The sequence below is a fragment of the Mesoplodon bidens genome (assembly GCF_964165515.1).
Source record: "Mesoplodon bidens genome assembly, chromosome: 14".
Taxonomy (NCBI): domain Eukaryota; kingdom Metazoa; phylum Chordata; class Mammalia; order Artiodactyla; family Ziphiidae; genus Mesoplodon; species Mesoplodon bidens.
The window spans coordinates 11,204,665-11,223,555 of NC_138170.1; positions in this window are offsets into that span (position 1 = coordinate 11,204,665).

The window sequence follows — 18,891 nt, forward strand, 5'->3', positions numbered from 1 at the left end:
GAGTGTGGGCAGCACCCCTAAGAAACTTTGGACTGGTGACAGTGGAGCTGAATAAAGAGTCAAGCACCTAAGTCCTGGTCTTGGTGTCCTCTTGGATTCATGTGTGATCTTGGGGAAGCCACCTTCCTCCTAGGACCGTCTATGAAGGTCTTGGGTTTTGGATTGTGGAAATGTATGAGAGTATTTTTATTTGTCAGTGATCAAGGGTCATGACTGACATGGAGGCTGTAGGGAGTATGGATGCTAGAGGTTTTCAGGTGTGGGAAGTTCCTCACTTTGAAGAACTGCACTGCCTGTTGCATGATTTTCTGATGTTCCTCTGGACATTAGTGCAGGAGGTGAAAAATCTGCTACCAATGATCAGAGCCTAGAACCGAATCCTTAGCTGCACATAAATGGTTTAATATGCCCTGAAATTTCCAGGAATGCAACCGCATTCGGAACCAAGAGAAGATTGTACTTTATGTATTCAGAATTTTACCTAGAACTTTACCACAATTTTGGGAAATCCCATCACTAATGATAACAGTACTCGGGTTTTTGTTAAATTGCCAATGTTACAGGCCTGTATCAGTGTTCACTGGTAGCTGTCACATTCCTGTTGACTCGAAGTATGGATTCATGCATCTGATCACTTCTTGATGTCATCTAGAGCAATGCATTTCAAGACAGTGTGCTACCAGATAAAGAACTTGCACCAGGGACTTCCCTGGTGGTACAGTGTTTAAGAATCTGCCTGCCAATGCAGGGGACACGGGTTCGATCCCTGGTCAGGGAAGATCCCACATGCCGCAGAGCAACTAAGCCCGTGCACCACAACTACTGAGCCCGTGTGACACAACTACTGAAGCCCATGCCCTAGAGCCTGTGCTCCGCCACAAGAGAAGCCACTGCAGTGAGAAGCCCGTGCACTGCAACAAGGAGTAACCCCAGCTCACTGCAACTAGAGAAAGCCCACGCAGCAGCAATGAAGACCCAACGCAGCCAAAAATAAATACATCAATTAATTAATTAAAACAAACAAACAAAAAACTTGCACCAGAATGTAGATCAACATCATGTTTTGTTCATCAAGAAAGTCTTGCTATGAAAAAATGTCCACTAAACTAAATAGTGTGTTTCAATATGGTTGATTTTCATTTCTGGTATAAGCTCTTTCCGTCTTTGCAGAGCAATAACAGTTTATGTTTACGGCATATGATCTTTTTATAGTCATATCTGGAAGTAGGCTTTACTATCACTGGAAAGGAAAGGGAACATAACAAATATTGGTGATAAAAAAAGAAAATTGGCCCAACACATTTGATTATCACTGCGTCGAATGCTTGCCAAGGGGGGATGAGCTTTAGTTTGTCCATAGCATCATCGGCTGCCCTACCCAGTTCTCCGATGAGACAGTTGGAGATTTCTCAATCTTGCATAAAATGAATGCTTGTCCATTGTCATGTGGGGACACCTCTTTCCACCAGAACACAGTCCCTAAGCCCCACCTATGTAGAAAGTCTGAAGCACCCCACTAATGATCTCTGAGGTCTTCAGACTTTTTAATTTTTTTTTCAGCTAATTCTGTATCTTTCGAGCTTTGCCACTTTGTGCCTTGACTCATCTGTATGGCTGCCCAAGTCACAGAAAGAATTGATGTCGCTCTATTAAGGGAGCAATTCGAAGTCTTCTCCCCTGCAAATTAAGGACAATTACCTCCAGTGCTGCTCTCTCCCCTAAATGTGTACTAGATCAGCGGTCCCCAGCATTTTTGGCATCAGGGACCGGTTTCTTGGAAGACAATTTTTCCACGGAAGGTGGCGGGGGATGGAGAGTAAAATTTCTTTGCTGCAGACAGTCAAGGCGATTCGGTCCAGCAGGGGTTAAAGCTGGCTTCTTGTCTCTGCTGGGGAGCAGCCAGGCGGGATGGGGCTCCTCCTGTAATGGGCGCAGATGCCGCCATGCTTTGTTGATTACAATCTCCCACACCAAGGAAGCTTTGACTAGGTTTGACATAATCAGCTCAGAGCCTCTGCCTGCACTCTTTCACAAACAGGCCATTTTCACATCTTTTTCATGGAATCCGACAAGCGGAAAAATAATTAATGTTACCTCAGCCCAACAATGACCCTGGCTCTGATTCAAAAAGAAGGCATGTTGCATAAACTGCCCTTTAATTGAGGTTTGGGGGCAGACCCCACATACTCCTGTATCGGTTCTGCCTCCTTGACCAAGGCTGATTAAGGCTTTCCTAAGACTGAGGACCCTTGGTCACTGAGTACTACTCAGTTTCAGGTTCAAAGAGTTTCCGTGAAAGAATTCTGTTCATGGTATTTAGCAAGCACAGACCAGTTTCATCTGTCGGAGAATTCCAGATGGTACTGTTGGTTGTTCCCATTTTATTGATGAAGACAAAGTGACTTGCTCTTTGCAGAAGACACAAAACTAGAACCCACAATTATTTTTCGATATTTTTTTCTTTCTTTTGAGAAAGAAAATACAAACGTATTTTATTATAGAAGTCTACATAGTCATTTACACAATTGTTGTGAATGGTGCAGCCATTCAAGTGGCAAAATGGTACAGCCGCTTTGGAAAATAATCTGGCAGTTCCTCAAATGGTTAAATATAGAGTTACCTTTTTTTTTTTTTTTTTCGGTACGTGGGCCTCTCACTGTTGTGGCCTTTCCTGTTGCGGAGCACAGGCTCCAGACGCGCAGGCTCAACGGCCATGGCTCACGGGCCTAGCTGCTCCGCGGCATGTGGGATCTTCCCGGACCGGGGCACGAACCCGTGTCCCCTGCATCGGCAGGCGGACTCTCAACCACTGTGCCACCAGGGAAGCCCTATAGAGTTACCTTTTGGTTCGGCAATTCCACTCCTAGGAATTCTCCCAAGAAAATTGAAAACATATGTCCAAACAAAAACGTGAACACGAATATTCACAGAAGCATTATTCATAATATCCAGAAAGTGGAAACAACCCAAGTGTCTCTCAATGGACAAATGGATAAACAAAAGTGGTGTATCCATACAATGGAATATTATTTGGTCATAAAAAGGAAAGAACATGAATGAATCACTATAACATTAATGAATCTTGAAAACATTATGCTAAGAAACCAGTCACACACACACAAAAACACTTATTATATGATTCCATTTATATGAAATGTCCACAGTGGGCAGATACAGATACATAGAGAGTTGATTCATGATTGCTTAGGTCTGAGGAGGATGGGAACTGGTGGGGGGAGGGGTTGGATGGTGAAGGGGTGCAGAATTTCTCTTTGAGGTGATGAAAATATTCTAAAGTTGATTGTGATGTTGGTTGCACAATTCTGTAAATATACTAAAAACCATTGAATTGTACACTTAAAAAAAATAGTGTATAGTATACTAATCTTACTCCAGAAAAAATTATTGTCAAATTGTGAGCCAAGAAACTTGGCAATTCCCAACATCTTTTGGGGTGTCTGTAAGTACTTACCTTTCCAACTACACATCCACGCGAGGCTGGATTTTTCTTTATATAATTCAGCAATACATTATAATGCAACAGATTGAATGCAGAAGCTGATGTGAGAACTGAGCTGTCTATTTTTTACCAAGCCATAAGAAAAGCTTCTCAAAAAAGTAAAAAGAATAAAAAGTCCCAGGAATTCCCTGGCAGTCCAGTGGTTAGGATTCAGCATTCTCACTGCCGAGCCCTGTGTTCGATCCCTGATCAGGGAATTAAGATCCAACAAGCTGTGCGGTGCAGTCAAAAAAAAAAAAGGAAAAGGAAAAAAAGTCTACACATTCACTGTAGAAAATTTGGAAAATGTGAAATATTAGAAGAAAGACAGTAAATATCATCTATGATCTGATCAACCACTGCTAGCATGTTGGTGCATTTCCATCTGTTCTTTTTTCTGACTCCTTGAACTCTGAGTCTTGTGAAGGGTGAAGCTCTGGAAAGAGGCCAACTCTGTTGGGTGAGTCCCTTCCCTCTGTTTTTCCTTGGTTCCTTCAAAGTAGAGCGATCAATGCTCACCTTGCTGGGCTGGGGCTGGGGGATCCCAATTAGACCTGCCTCAAGCCCATGATTACTTACTTATTACAAAAGTAGCACACGGTCATTGTTAAAAAACATTGTGTGGGGAATCCCTGGCAATCCAGTGGTTAGGACTCTGTGCTTTCACTGCTGAGGGTGTGGGTTCCATCCCTGGTCAGGGAAGATCCCACAAACCACACAAGGGGGCCAAAAAAAAAACAAAAGCAACAAACAAAACATTGTACGGGTGTGTGTATGCATGTGTCTGTGCATCGTGCATACATGAAGCAGAAAACATAATGATCTGAGATATCAGATCAAGGTGGCAGATGAGAATACACTTCTTCAACTCTGCAACCCTAAAAATGAAGGAAAAGTGGCTTAAAGAATAAGTTTATCATAGCAAATAGGAGAGATGCTACTAGCAGATAAGAAATCATGAAGAATTCCCAGAAGACAGAATAAAGAAAGGAAGCAGATAAGTAGGAAGAGAAACTCTAAAAACACTTAGGCAAAAATACAGGTGAGGAAAAACAAATTCAAAGCCACGCCGAACTCTAAGTCAAATAATAAAGATATGCAATCTCGTATCTGCAATCCTTAAGTCCAAAACTCTAAAGACAGAAAGGTTTTTTCCTAAGTTTAGCAGAAACATTTGAAGCAAAATCCGACCAGAACTGATGTGGAGCTATGTTTAGACTTTATCTCATTTCATGTGAATATTCATTTATTTCTTTGCAAAAAAATTAGTATATCTGAGTACATGGTGTTGCCCCAGATTTTGCTGGGAGTATTATGAAATATTTAGTAAGTGCAATGAACTACCTTTTTTAAAATCAAAAAAATTCAGAATTCCAAACACAACTGGCTTTTAGGGATCTGAATAAAGCATGTGGGCTTGTACAGATATCAGAAGGGGTACTTGGGACAAAGTAAGAATGGGGTTTCCATCAACAGGAGAACGAATAAGTTGGGATAAGTTCCAATGAATAAAAGGAGAGTAGAGGAAATACAGATTGGAAAGGGAGAAATAAACTATCCCAATTTACATTATTGTCTACAAAATCTCAAGAAATCGACCCAAAACAAAACAAAACAACCCCCCCCCCAAATGCCTAGAACTAGTAAATGAGTTTAGCAGATTCTCAGGATTCAATAACAACACACAAAAAAAGTATCATGCTAACAACCAATGCTAGCAATGAACAATTAGAAACAAAAATTAAAGCACATTACTCTATAATTGCTAAAAAAGAAAAAAAAGGAAATATTAGGTATAAATCTAACAAAACATGTATAGAATCTATATGCTAAAATCTACAAAATGAATTAAAAACTGATGAAAAATTTTTTAAAAATCTAAATAAATGGAGAGAAATACTATCTTCATTAATTGAAAAACCCAACATAGTAAAAATGTCAATTATCCCTAAATTTTTAAAAAATATTTATTTTGTTTGCACCAGCTCTTAGTTGCAGCAGGCAGGCTCCTTAGTTGCGGCATGTGGACTCTTAGTTGTGGCATGCCTGTGGGATCTAGTTCGCTGACCAGGGTTCAAACCCGGCCCCCCCCCCCCGGAACTGGGAGCGCGGAGTCTTACCCACTGGACCACCAGGAAAGTACCTCAATTATCCCTAAATTGATTTATCAAAGTCCCAGCAGGATTCTTTGTAGATATAGACAAAGTGATCCTGAAATTTATATGGAAATACAAAAAAACTAGAATAGCCAAAACAATTTTGAAAAAGAATAAAGTGGGAAGAGTCACACTACCTGATCTGAAGCTATTTATATAGCTTCAGTAATTAAGACAGTACAGTGTCAATAGAGGGAGGGACACTTAGATCACGGCACAGAATAGAGAGTCCAGAAATGAACACACACAAAGTTTTACCAACTGATTTTTTTTTTTGGCCAAGCCGCATGCAGGATCTTAGTTCCCCGACCAGGGATGAACACACACCCCCTGCATTGGAAGGCGAAGTCTTAACCACTGGCCCGACAGGGAAGTCCCTTTGACAAAGGTGCAAAAGCAATTCAATGAAGGAAAGATAATCTTTATAACAAATGGTGTTGAAAATATTGATATTCAGAGGGGGAAAAGAACCTTCACCTGAATCCCACAACTTATACAAAAACTAGCTCGAAATATATCATAGGGACTTCCCTGGTGGTCCACTGGTTAACTTTGCTTTCCAATGCAGGGGGTGTGGGTTCAATCCCTGGTCAGGGGGCTGGGATCCCACACGCCTCTTGGCCAATAAACCAAAACATAGAAGCAATATTGTAACAAATTCAATAAAGACTTTAAAAATGGTCCATATCAAAAAGAATCTTAAAAAAAAATAGGTCATAGACCTAAATGCTAAGCTTAAAACTATAAAACTTCTAGGGCTTCCCTGGTGGTGCAGTGGTTGAAAGTCCGCCTGCCGATGCAGGGGACACGGGTTCGTGCCCCGGTCCGGGAAGATCCCACATGTCGCGGAGCGGCTGGGCCCGTGAGCCATGGCCGCTGGGCCTGCGCGTCCGGAGCCTGTGCTCCGCAACGGGAGAGAACACAACAGTGAGAGACCCGTGTACCGCAAAAAAAAAACAAAAAAAACTATATAACTTCTAGAAGAAAACACAGGAGAAATTCTTTGTTATCTAGTGTTAGGTGAAGAGTTCTTAAACATGACAACAAAGCATGATCCACAAGAGGAAAAAAATTGATAAACTGCTTTTCACCAAAATTAAAAACTTTTGCTCTGTGGAAGACTCTGTTAAGAAGATGGAAAGGGGACTGCTCTGGTGGTCCAGTGGTTAAGAATCTGCCTTCCAATGCAGGGGATACAGGTTCAATCCCTGTTCGGGGAACTAAGATCCCACATGCCAGAGGGCAACTAAGTCTGCGCACTCTAGAGCTTACATGCCACAACTAGAGAGCCCACGTGCCACAACTACTGAGCCCACACACTCTGGAGCCCGCATACCACAACTAGAGAGATGCTCGTGCACCGCAACGAAGAGCCTGCATGCTGCAATGAAGATCCCTCATGCCACAACAAAGACCCAATGCAGTCTTAAAAATTTCTTTAAAAAAATTTTTTTAAGAAAAAGAAGATGGAAAGAAGCCATGGACTGTGATCAAATGTTTGCAAATCACACATCCAACAACGAACTTGCATCCAGAATGTATAGAGAACTCTCCAAGTTCAACATTAAGGGGAAAAAATCCAACTAGAAAACAGGCAACACTTGAAAAGACACTTTATCAAAGAGAATGTATGGAAGACAAATTAGAACATAAAAGGATTATTAATATCATTTGCGATTATTATGCACCTATAGAATGAGTAAAAGAAAAAGTACTGATTATACCAAGTGCTGGTGAGGATGTGTGCAACTGGATCTCTCATACGTTGCTAACAGGGATGTAAAATGGTTCAACCACTCTGAAATAAGGTTCAGCCATTTTGGATAAAAATAACCTTACCCAGCAATGACAGTCCTGACTATTTATCCCAGAGAAATTAAAACTTACATTCACACACACACAAAGAATGAACTACTGATGCACGCAAAATCTCAGATGGATCTCAAGGGTATTATGTTGAATGAAAAAAAAAGCCAATCTCAAAGGGTTACTTACTAGACGATTCTGTATATTTAATATTCTTGAAGTGGCAGAATTACAGTAAAGAGAATAGGTCAGTAATTGCTAAAGTTGTAGTGAAAGAACAGTTCTGTATCCTGGTTGTGTTGGTGGCTACTGTTATCTGCATATGGCAAAATTTCATATAACTATTCATGCACACACACACATACACACACACACACACACACACACACACAGAGGAGTGCCCATAAAACTAGTGAGAGCCAAATAAGATCTGTACCTGAGTTTTATTATATCAACCTTACCTTTCTGGCTTGACAATGTTGTGTAAGATATTATCATTGGGGGAAGCTAGGTAAATGGAACACTGAAACTCCCTGTACTATATTTACACCTTCTTCTGAAACTTAAACTATTAAAAAAAATTTTAAGTTATTAAAGGAAAAACAAGGGAACGATCATTGCAAAACTTCTGAAAGTAGTTACCCAGGAGAGATGCAGGGGAATGGAATAAATAAGAAATATAAAAGTAGATGTAAGTTACTAGTTATGTTGTTGTTCTGAGTTCACTGATACATTTGTGGCTATTTCCTGTCTTATGATGTTTTTGTTTGTTTGTTTGCTTGTTTTAATTTACTTTTGGCCGCATTGGGTCTTCGTTGCTGTGCGCAGGCTTTCTCTTGTGGTGAGAGGGGGCTACTCATTACGGTGGCTTCTCCTGTTGCAAAGCACGGGCTCTAGGTGCGTGGGCTTCAGTAGTTGTGGCACGTGGCCTCAGTAGCTGTGGCTCACGGGCTCTACAGCGCAGGCTCAGTAGTTGTGGCGCAAGGGCTTAGTTGCTCCACAGCATGTGGGATCTTCCCGGACCAACGCTCAAACCCGTGCCCCCTGCACTGGCAGGTGGATTCTCAACCACTGAGCCACCAGGGAAGTCCATGACGTTTTATATAGATATATATGTGGGTATAGATATTGACAGAGATGGAGATCTAGATGTAGGTGTAAATGTAGATGTGGAGACAGAGTGAGAGATCTCACACATAAGCATCCCTGCAACTCAAAGCAATATTTAAGAGTTAATGGAGAAAAGGAATATTAATAGAAAGTTCTGAAACAGTATATGTAATAAGAGCCAATTAAGATTTAGAGAAAAATAAAAGCTCTGTTTCTATGTGCACATATATATGTATAAATGCACAGGAAACTGCAGAGAGAATGCAAGAGCAAAGATGGATAGTCAGAAGCTCTGGTGAGGGTATTGGGATTGTGCTTGGACCAGGGAAGGGGAAAAGTAAGGGATGGGAGTAAATTGAGATTTTCCCCTCTTACGCTCTACATTTTGTATTTAAAATTTTTTTCCAAGAGAATGTATAAAAACTAGGCTTCACTGTGCCACTGCTGTCATATGTTCTTTCTGAACTAGACACTTATTCTGCAGATAGTGTGCCTTCCTGCCCACAATTCTTCTGCTAAAACCATCCCCTGGGGACTTACAGAGTGTCTTATTCACCTTTATTCACATAGCATTGCTTCTGACCAAGGAACATCTTTTACAGCAGATGAGGACTGCAACGGGCTTAGGATCATAGAGTTCGTTACTCTTATTGTGCTCCCTATTCTCCTAAGGCAGAGCCTTTATAGAACAGTTGATGTCCTTTTGAGGACATGATCAGTTATGTATGCCATCAGCTGGGTGACAACACCTCTCAAGGCTAGGGCCATGTGTGCTCTAAATCAGTGACCCACATATGCTTCTGTTCCTCAGGATCTGCAGGCAAGGGACCACAGGGCAGGGATGGGAGTGGCCCCTCTCCCTGTTAGCCCTGCTGATCCACAGCCAGCATTTGGCTTCCCGCTTCCACAACTCCGAGCCCTGCTGGTGAAGAGGTCTCAGTCCCCAAGGGGGTGGGGATCTCCCACAGGGGACACAGCACGGGGTCCACTGAAGAGGAAGCTGGAACGGCCATCTGGCCACGTTGCCTCTTCACTCCAGTGAATCAACAGGCAAAGAGGTCACTCTACTGTTTGGGGTGATTGATCCTGACTCTCCAGAGAAAATCAGGCTGCAGCCACACAACAGAGATGACGAGGAATATGTCTGGAATGCAGGGGCTTCCCTGGGGTCCTCTTAGGACTCCCAAAGGCTGTGATAAAGTTCAGTGGAAAACTACAACAGCCCATGCAAGCAGGCCTGCTATTGGCTCAAGCCCTTTAGGAAGAAAAAGGTTCAGTTCACCTTCCCAGGCAAAGAAACTGGACCAACCAAGGTATTTGCCCAGGGCGGATGGAATATAGACTGGGCAGAGGATGAACTGGCACACACCTGGCACAGGATTAAGAGAAGTTGGAGGAGATCTAGAGTGAGCTGGACCAGCTGCTGGCTTGGAAGATGCCAAGTTCTGGGGAAACAAAGCAATGAAATCTGCTAACACAGTGGTTCTCAAATTCTGGTGTGCATCCGAATCACTGCGGGGAGCTTTTTTTAAAATGCTGGGTCTAGAAGACTCCCAGCCTAGGCTTCCCACTCAGAACCTTCCAGGTAAGGTCAGGACATCTCCTATTATGTTCCCAGATGATTCTAACACATAACTATAGCCAACACCTTCGTGTTGGTATGTACTTGTGGAACATTCATGCATGATCTCCTTGTTCCCCAGTTGCCCACTCTAATTATTTTATTTTCCAAATGAATGGCACCCCCTAAAGCATAACTCCATGGATGATGAGATATATGAAGTTCCAAAGTTTTGGAACTCTGAGTTTCCCCTATTCAGTCCTCATGAATTTTGCTTCAATTAGTAAAATGGAAAAAATATATATTAAATAAAAGCAGTCCCCACAAGTAAAGGTATTCTTTTATCCTGCTTATGATATTAAAGTTTTAAATGGCCATTAAACTTCTTACCTGGGCTGACTGGCTTATGCCCAGAAAGACTCCCTGAGAGAATAAGAGATCTTTGCTATAGATGTGCAGATAGACATGTGATTTAAGCGGAACAGTCAGGACATCTATTCAGTATGTGCTCAATTGCTAGATGCAACAACCTTGATGTCATGATATTCTATCCTATCAAAGCCTGTAAAGATGAGACCTCAGGGCTTCCCTGTTGGCGCAGTGGTTAAGAATCTGCCTGCCAATGCAAGGAACACGGGTTCGAGCCCTGGTCCAAGAAGATCCCACATGCCGCAGAGCAACTAAGCCCGTGCGCCACAACTACTGAGCCTGTGCTCTAGAGCCCGCGAGCCACAACTACTGAGCTCGTGCGCCACAACTACTGAAGCCCGTGTGCCTAGAGCCCGTGGTCCTCAACAGGAGAAGCCACCACAGTGAGAAGCCCGCACACCACAACGAAGAGTAGCCCCCGCTCACCGCAACTAGAGAAAGCCCGTGCGTAGCAATGAAGAACCAACGCATCCAAAAATAATAAATAAATAAACGTATAAAGTAAATAAATAATATAATATAATATTAAAATAGTGTCCAGTACATAGTAAGTATTCAACAAATATTATTAGTTATTATGGTGTTAGATAATAATAATAATAATGATGATGATAATAGTAATAAAGCTCAAGTTTACATAATGCTTATGGCACAAAAAACTTTGACCTGTCCATTTACTTTTTTAACCTACCAAATATCTGCTTCTAAAATATGTCAGGCATCACATCAAGTGCTTTATACATAATTAAATTTTTTTTTTATTTTGGAGTAATTTAGACTCAGAGAAAGCTGGAAAAATAGTTCAGAGAGGTCTGTGTACCCTTCCCCCAACTTCCTCCAATGATAGCATCTTACACACCCATACCTATATATTTTTTTTAAGATGAAACTTTCCAGAGGAAGAAACTGAAGCTAAGTCAAGCAACTTGCCCAAGGACAGACAAACTCAAGGTCTTCAACTAAAGAAAAAAACTACCCTTAATTTTTTGGGAGTTGGGGGAGTCGGGGACAGAGAAGGGAAAATCAGAAAATAGGGGCTTCTCCCTTTTTTGGGGGGAGGCTTCTCCTTTTGAGGAAGACTGAGCACTCTCAAAGAATGCTTCACTGTTCAGAAATAGCTACATATTTTATCCCATTTAGTTCCTGAAAACAGCTCTAGGAGGTAGCAAGGCAGAGAATGTCTTATTCCAACTTCACATATGAGGAAAGTGATGTTTAAGCAATTTGTCTGAAGTTAGAGGGCAAATTCAGATAAAGTTGCCTTAAGAAATGTCCAGAAGAATGGTTCTGTAAACAGGTACTGAGTTTGTCTTTTCATTCTGTATCCTCAATGTCCCTGGGAAATAAACAAACTAGGGAGCTGTCATCTTCAGATGAACTGTTTGTAGGGACAGCAGATCTGCTGGTGTGCTGACTATGTGGAAACCCTTCCCCGTTTCCTTCTAGACTCCTCTGAAATGATAGGAAATTTATAATGAGACAATAGACACGTGAACTCAGGCTTTCAGCCCGGAAGGCATAGCACAGGGACCACAGAAAAGAGAAATTATGCAGGCCTTTTCGTTGCCCAAATACCTCCAAAGAAGCCTTTATGCTGGAAGGCGTAAAAGTGAATTTGGCTCCCTCTTTAAAACCCATGGACCAAACTGGATTTACTGTTTGAGTGCAGGAAACTTTACCAAGATTATGGAAACAGAAAAGAATTCGAGATTAACACATACTGTACATTTCAGTACAGGTGGCAGGACAATTAAAAATCTAGTTAAGCTATAGAAAATCCCCATAAATCTGGGAGGGATTTAGATCTTGGTGTGCTTTGGTGTAACCCATCATCAGACGCATGTTGTACTTGGTCTCAGTGCATCCAGACACCCCAGGTGTGGGGGAGATGATGTAAAGGGGAAGAATAAAGAAGTGATTTTTCTCTGATCCACCTTTTGTGCAAAGCAAACGATGAGGTGGCACTGGAAGGGGAACTGAGTGAGTCCCTGAGAGCTGTCTCTTGTCACTGTTTCACAAGTTTCATATTTTCCTTTTTAAAATAACTAAGATAATCGAGGTAATTGCTTATATGCAGATGTTGATTTTAGAGTTTGAAATAGTTGATGCACCTCTGTACGTTTACCTTGGATTCTTATACTTTGGATTCTTACAAAAGTCTTTGAAGGTTTTGTCTTGTGTGTAAATGCTATTTATTTAGCCTAGCTTTTAAAGATAACTTTCTGGAAAAGAAAAATGTAACTAAGAGCATTGCCACAAAATTTTAAAAAGCAGCTAAGAGAAAAGAAAAAAACAAATGCCCAAAAGCAAAGAGTACCCTTGACCATGGGTTCTCTGGCCACCTCATTGTCATATTCTCCAAAATGAAGAAGAAGAAGGAGGAGGAGGAGGAGGGGGAGGAGGAGGAGGAGGAGGAGAGGAAGAGGAAGAGGAAGAAGAAGAGGAAGAAGAAGAAGAAGAAGAAGAGGAGGAGGAGGAAGAGGAGGAAGAAGAGGAAGAAGAAGAAGAAGAAGAAGAAGAGGAGGAGGTGGAGGAGGAGGAGGAGGAGAGGAGGAGGAAGAGGAAGAGGAAGAAGAAGAAGAAGAAGAGGAGGAGGAGGAGGAGGAGGAGGAAGAGGAAGAAGAAGAAGAGAAGGAGAAGGAGAAGAGCAGGAAGGACCGGGAGACGTTGTGTTTAACTGACCAAGAACTGAGTAAACCTATTCTGCTTCAACTATGTCAAATCGAGGACTTTACTTTCCTTATAATCTTAACTAGTAGTTAGCACACTTTTTCTGTAAAGTGTCAGAGAGTAAACATTTTAGGCTTGGAGGGTCACATGGTCTGTGTTCATTACCCAGCACTGCAGTGGGAGCCTCATAGCAGCCTGGAATAATATGCAAACGAATGGAAGAAGCTATGTTCCAATAAAACTTCATTTATGCTGAAATTTGAATTTCATATAATTTTCATGTGTCATAAAAGAGTATTCTTCTGATTTTTTGCAACATTTAAAAATGGAAAAACCATTCTTAGTTCTGCACAAAAACAGGCCTTATGTGGGATTTGGTTCAAGGGCTGTAGGTTGCTAACTCCTGAGCTAGGCCTATTCTGCCTCTTAAATCTCTTCAGGAGAGATCCTATTAGACTGAGGTAGATGGGGGCTCCCCAGATCTGTGGGAGGGGTCTGTGTCCCAAATCCTTTCTTCCAGATGTTCTGAGCTCCTGTGCCATCGGGCTCTGACAATCAGATCCCCTTTCTAGTGTCACTTGAACTCTTTTGCTAGGATTCTCTCTTGCTCAGTGATTACTGTTTCCAAGAATAGATAAAACAAAACAGAACACACATTTAAGGGTAGCTTAAAAGGCAGCTTTAAAATCTGGACCTCAGAATGGTTTCCCAACACCAGGTCTCTCAAGGGGTCTCTAGTTGCTCTACACTGGGTATTGCCAACTGCTGCTTACACAGGGTGAGGATGTTTGCCCTGAAAATGGGCTTGGAGAGGTTAGGCTGAGAGAAGTCTTTTCTCCTGACCAAGAGAATTGAGGAAAGAAAGCCCCCTGCCCTCTTTATCAGGGATTTCATGTGGTTGGAATGAAATACTGCTTCAGGGCACTTTGGGAATAGATTTTTATCTGCTCGGGCAGTCCTCTAAATGAGATGCCAGAAAACACACCTTGAATGTCAGAGAATGGAGTTCCCTACAGGGAGAGCTTTGCAGATCTTATGAAATTCCAACCAAGCCCTGGAGATTCAGCCCTGCAACTTAGAGCAGAAATAGTCCCAATCTTGGGGGATCTGCGCTAGTAGCAGCCTTCACTGTACCCCTAAGGGCAAACTAGAAAAAGAAGAGAGGATTTTGCCTTGTCTGGGGGGTGAGACCACCAATGACAAGGAGATTCTGGATAGGGAGTGAGTGAAAGGGGTTTCCAAGAGATTGTGGGTCTGGAGAGGGGACAAATCCAGAGGCAAGGCCCAAAAAACATTAGTGATAGGGCTTCCTCCTAGCCAGAGAGGGCACAGGTTTACTGGGAGGTGCTTCTAGAGTACCAAATTCCTGTGCCTTAGGGTGGAGCTCAAGGCCACATTCTCTCTCTATCTGCAGGCTAGAACACTTGTACCTCTGGTGTAGATGGAAAGAGGGCAGGAGCAAGGAGAAGGAAGGTCAAGGTAAGCCCCACGTATAAGGGTGAACTGAAGTATCGTCCCGGGTGGGACTGGGCCTTACAGTGAAGCAGTTACCTTCAGGCTGTGATGTTGATCTAATCATCCCTGTGCCCTTCTCTGCCCGGTTCTGCCAGAAGTTAGGGGATTTTGTTTAGATGGTCGATTTGGTGTTGTCTAGTTGTTCCAGTCATAGAAATGTTTAAAGCCTCAAAGGCAAGCCAAACTATGCAGTCCTTTTTCCATGCAAAAGCCTGGCAGGTAATTGGGGCTGGGAGTTCACTGTTCTGACAAGAACCAATTACCAACAGTTAGCAGAGGGCAGGCAGAAACCCAAAGGGAAAAGGCTCCCCTCTCCCTTGAAGACTGAGAAATTGATTTCAGGCGCAGAGGAAGGGTTCCTAACAAGTTGTCAGGAAGCAAAGATGAGTCCCCATGAGATAGTAAATAAATATTATGCTGTTCATTTTGCAGAAAATGAAACAGACCTAGAGGTTAAGCAATAGGATTGAATAAGCAAAGGGAGAGAGAAAAAAAGAAGAAATTACAGTCCTTATAGTAAAATGTAACAATGAAACGGAGCAAAACAGCAAAGAAGAAGAAAAATACTTTAATGAGATGATAAAAGTTAGATCAAACCTGTGTGACAATAAACGTGGGTGTGATAAGTTCATCCATGAAAGAACAAGATTTCTGGAACGCCTCAAATACAAAATCCCACAATATGTTGTGTGAAAGAAACACAGCTAAAAGAAATTGAATTTTAAAAGTTACAGTTTAGAAGGCAGGTAAACAGACACCATGAAAATGCTATTAAGGGGCTTCCCTGGTGGCGCAGTGGTTGAGAATCTGCCTGCCGATGCAGGGGACGCGGGTTCGTGCCCCGGTCTGGGAAGATCCCACATGCCACGGAGCGGCTGGGCCCGTGAGCCATGGCCGCTGAGCCTGCGCGTCCGGAGCCTGTGCTCCGCAACGGGAGAGGCCACAACACTGAGAGGCCCGCATACCGCAAAAAAAAAAAAAAAAAAAAAAAAATGCTATTAAGAAAAGAGCAAGGTTATAGATGAATATCTGACAGTATTTGTGCAAATCTTAGAGTGGCTTGAAATAATTTGCCAGAAGTAGAATTTCTGGGCCAAAAATAAGTGTACTTTAAATTTTGTATGACATACTGCCTTCAGAATTGCTAAATAGTAGAAGTAATTTATATTGGCACCAGTAATGTATAAGAATACACCATTGCTAACCTTGGAAATTATCAATCTTCTTCAATTTATTAATTAATATGAGTAAAAAGAAAAAGCATTTGTTTTCATTTGAATTTCCCTGACTAAAAATGAGGCTCAGCATCTTTATGTATATATTGGCATCTGTTATTTCTTCTGTGACTAACCTGTTCTATATTTGTCTAATTTTTATGGATTTGTAGCTGAAATATATGGAAAGTAATTATTTACCTTTCATATGCATATTTCCAAGATTATAAAATGATCCTCATTTTTTATAATAACTTTATACCTTTGTTTTCAGATTTATCTCTTTAACCTTCTGGAATTTATTTTTGTATATGGTATACATAAGAGTTTAAATGTATGTTTTCTTTACGGATTCCAAGTGCCCTAACTCTTTGTTTTGAGTGTTTTTTCCTTTTTCCACTGATTTGAAATGCCACCTCGAGGATATTCTAAATGTACGTAGGTTCCTTAATGGAATCTCCAGACTGTCTCCTTGATCCATTGTATTTTCCTACACTAATACATGCTGTTTTATTTTTATTTTTTGGCTGCACTGCGTGGCAAGTGGGATCTTAGTTCCCTGACCAGGGATCAAACCCATGCCCCCTGCAGTGGAAGCATGGAGTCTTAACCACTGGACTGCCAGAGAAGTCCCAATACATGCTGTTTTAAAGTTTGTAAATGCTGTATCTTTTTTTGTTTTAATTAATTAATGTATTTATTTATTTTTGGCTACGTTGGGTCTTCATTGATGTGCGTGGGCTTTCTCTAGTTGCGGCGAGAGGGGACTACTCTTCACTGTGGTGCACGGGTTTCTCATTGCGGTGGCTTCTCTGGTTGCAGAGCATGGGCTCTAGGCAGGAGGGCTTCAGTAGTTGCAGCACGTGGGCTCAGTAGTTGTGGCTCATGGGTTCTAGAGCACAGGTTCAGTAGTTGTGGCACATGGGCTTAGTTCCTCCTCAGCATGTGGGAAGTTCCCAGACTAGGGCTCGAATCTGTGTCCTCTGCATTGGCAGGCAGATTCTTTTTTTTTTTTAAATTTTATTTATTTATTTATTTATTTATTTGGCTGCGCTGCATGTCATGTGGGATCTTAGTTCTCTGACCAGAGATCAAACCCGCACCCCCTGCAGTAGAAGCTTGGAGCCTTAACCACTGCACCACCAAGGAAGTCCCTGTAAGTGCTATATCTTAATAGATAGTAAGGGAAAGAGGATATATATATATATATATATATATATACACACATATTTTTCCTTTTTCCAAAATTATCTCATATATTATTATTTACTACAGATAAGCACTGAAATTCTTTAGTTACATTAAAAAAATCTTTAGGGACATCAATTAGTATTACACTAAACATTGTTTGGGGAACATGACATCTTTACATATTGAGTTTTCCTATTCAAGAGCATGGTTTTTTGTTTTCTTTTTTAATGACATTCGGTAAGACTTTATGGATTGTTATAAAAATATTTATATATAACATGGAGCTTGACTTTTCCTTGTTAAATTTATAGCTAGTAATTTTATAGATTTTATTAGTATTGAAAATTGGATATTTTAAAATTTATATTTTCTATTGATTATTGATTCTATAAAGGAAAGCCATGAATTTTTGTTTCTGATCATGATCATATTACTGGACTATCTCATTAGTTTTAATACTTCTTTAGATGATTCTCTTGTATTTTTTAGAGGATAATATTGTCCACCTGCAAAATGGCAAATCTCTCCCTTTTTTCTATATTTATACCTCTTGCTTATTATTCTTACTGACTAGTTAACTCCAATTCAATGTTGAAAAGTATAGGTAATAGTGTAAAATTTTGCCCTGTTCCTGTCTTTAATGGGAATACTTTTTTAAAAAATTAATTAATTTATTTATTATTTATTTTTGGCTGTTGGATCCTCATTGCTGTGCATAGGCTTTCTTTAGTTGCAGCGAGCTACTATAATAGCTACTGCTATTGTGGTGTGCGGGTTTCTCATTGCCATGGTTTCTCTTGTTGTGGAGCATGGGCTCTAGCACGTGGGCTTCAGTAGCTGTGGCTTGCAGGCTCTAGAGTGCAGGCTCAGTAGTTGTGGTGCACGGACTTAGTTGCTCCGTGGCATGTGGGGTCTTCCCAGACCAGGGCTCAAACCCGTGTCCCCGACACTGGCAGGCAGATTCTTAACCATTGCACCACCAGGGAAGCCCAATGGGAATTCTTTTAAAGCATTTTTGTTGGTTCCTTGTAAAAACATTTTCTTAAATTAAGGAATGTTTTTTTCCTATTCCTAGCTCAGTAATAAATAGTTTTGTTTATACTTATTGTTTTATTTAGTTTTAATAAGAAATAATTGATACATTTTAACAAATGTTTTTCAGCATATGCTTTGTTTTCTTGCTTTTTTAATATATTCAATTACATTAACAGATTTTCTTTTTTCTTTTTTTGTTTGCAGCAGGGGTGCTCCTTAGTTATGGCATGCATGTGGGATCTAGTTCCCAGACCAGGGATCGAACCCAGGCCCCCTTCCTTGGGAGCTCAGAGTCTTATCCACTGAGCCACCAGGGAATTCTCACTTTAAGAGATTTTTCTAATGATGAATGATCTTTGAATAACTAGAATAAGCCCTATTTTCCCATGATATATGATCTTTTCACACCTTACTGAATGCAACCTGATAATAGTTTAAGACTTTATTGAGAACTGTGAAAGTTCTGGGATTTTTTTCTCCTTGCTTGCCAGCTAACAAGTTAACCCAATATAGTATCATATAAGCTTACAGAATACACGAGACTCTTGGGTCAAAGACAAAGGATTTTATTACACACAGCACAGCAAGCAGCATAAGCATCAAGTTTCCATTGGTTTCCCTTGCTCCATAAATCCCATAGGGGCAACACAGGTACTTGCTATACACCCAGCAGGCTTGCATCACAGTTCAGAACTCCAAGGTTAG